A 2500-nucleotide genomic window follows, 5' to 3' on the forward strand; every position below is an offset into this window, starting at 1 on the left:
TGAACTGTCAATCTGAGGGTCCCGGGTGCGAATCTCGGTAACGGCGCCTGGTGGGAAAAGGGTGGAGATTTTTCCCATCTCCCAGGTCAACATGTGTGCAGACCTACTAGTGCCTGAACCCTCATCGTGGGTGCGCGCACGCGGAAGATCAAATACTCACGTTAAAGATCCTGTAATCTATGTCAGCGCTCGGTGGAGTGATGGCCTTGAGGTAACACGTCCGCCAAGGAAGCGAGAGAATCTGAACGCGCTGGTTCGAATCACGGCTCAGCCGCCGAAATTTTCTCCCCCTATACCAGACCTTGAGTGGGGGTCTGGACGCTAGTCATTCGGATGAGACGATAAACCGAGGTCCCGTGTGCAGCATGCACTTAGCGCACGTAAAAGAACCCGCGGCAACAAAAGGGTTGTTCCTAGCAAAATTCTGTTGGAAAATCCACTTCGCTAGGAAAAACAAATAAAACTGCACTCTCCGTGGCGCTCTCAGTGTAGCGACGCACGTTCCCTAGAGAGAGCAGCCTGAATTTCACACAGATAAATTTGTTGTGACAAAAAAGAGAAATACAATACGAAATACGAAACAAGAACATTCCCAGCATACCCCCCGCCCCCTCCAGCCCCCCGTCCCCCGTAAGGCTCCCTACATGGCGGGGTAAAGATACAAAACGGTCATGCACGTAAAATGTTGCATGTCTGTCTGAGTGTGTATGTGTGCGTGCCTGAAATCTGATTGAATGACACAGGAAACGAATGATGAGCGCCCAATGGCAGCGTCAATCGGCTGTAGTCAGGTGGGCAGCCTATTGCGCGGCTGACCCCGAGTCTGTAAAGCGCTTAGAGCGTGGTCTCCGACCGAGATTGCGCTATATAGGTATCCATATCATTCATTCATTCATTCAAATGTGAACACACCATTCTGTGTAATGTGAACAGTCACCTTGTCTTGTGTCAAAATGAATGCAGGACGACAGTGCCAGAGTGACGTCAGTGACTTCACTTCAGAATTTGACTGTGATACATTCATGTTGCTTTTTTTTTCTCTCCTGATTTCAAAATACGTTATCCGATAAGCTGCAATATATGTTCACCCCATTTAGTATTCCATTCATTCATCCATTTGTGAAACGGGAGCTCAAAAGAGGGGGTGGAGGGGGTGGGTAGAAATCCTGACCACATTTCATACATATCGCTGTGAAGGATTGGTCACCAATCAATGTCACTCATTCTTCCAGTTTGAGGGAGAGGGGGTAAGAAAGGAAAGCCTACCCAAAGATGACTGCCAAGCGTATCGCGAGACACAAAGAGGGATAAAAGAAAAAGGAACTGGTCCAAGGGCTGCATTGTCGCCCGAGTTTCCACAGTTCAATTCCCGGTTCGGCGCACCTGGTGGGTAAATGGTGAGATTTTTACCATCTCCAGTGTCAACTTATGTGTAGACCTGCTGGCCGCCTGAACCTCCTTCGTGTGTACGCAAGCAGAAAATCAAATAAGCATGTAAAAAAGGATCCTTGAACAATCCATGTCAGTGTTCGGTGGGTCATGGAAACACGAAAATACCTAGCATGCATCAACCACGACAGAGTCATCAGCAAGTTGATGATGGTTGGAACGAAGAAGAAGAAGACGAAGAAGAAGCTCTACCAGAATAAATCACACGGAACACAAACGTGTAACAATAATCCACACGAAGCTAAAGAAGATGAAAAAGGGAAATGGAACAGGGAAGAGAGATCAAAAGACAGAACTGCTTTTCAGAGAAATTGGAAGCAATCAGAAAACTCACATTCAGACTTCAGGATGCAACCACAGTCCAACTCGCAGTGAAACACACAACCAACTGTTCATACATACACGTCCCCACCCCCTGACCCCAAACTTCCCCCTAACACATTCGCACTTCACACGTGCAACGCGAAAACCACTGCCACAACCAACACAGGCATAGGCCGAATTTGATTTCTTTGTCATTCTTGTTGCCTGCTTTCCTGGTTTGCTGATAGAGAGATGGGGCTTGTCGTGACAAGTGGTGGGCGAGTAATGTCAATGAATGGGTGATTCGTCTGGTGGCTGGTTACACAATCTGGCTTGTTTCTGCCTTTTGAATTTTGAATTAATCAACCAAACAATCAAAGCAAAAGCCGGTGGCAACAAGCTAACGATCCAGATCCTTTCAGTCCTCCCCACCACCACCACCACCGCCTCTCTCTCTCTCTCTCTCTCTCTCTCTCTGAATATATGGAATATGACCTGTGGATGACTAAATTTTCATGCATTTTTCTTATTAATTTTTCATTTTTTTTTTCTGTTTGTTTTGTTTTTTGTCCAGAGGGCTGGATGTAATATAATAGCCTCTTGAAATAAAATTCGTTTCGTTTCTTTTCGTTTCGTTTCGTTTCTTTCTGTCTCTGTCTCTCACAGTCTGTCTCTGTCTTTCTCTCTCTCTCTCTTCTGTGTGTGTGTGTGTGTGTGTGTGTGTGTGTGTGATTTTTTCCCATTGAGG

This window comes from Babylonia areolata, chromosome 23 (assembly GCF_041734735.1).
Source record: "Babylonia areolata isolate BAREFJ2019XMU chromosome 23, ASM4173473v1, whole genome shotgun sequence".
Lineage (NCBI taxonomy): Eukaryota > Metazoa > Mollusca > Gastropoda > Neogastropoda > Buccinidae > Babylonia > Babylonia areolata.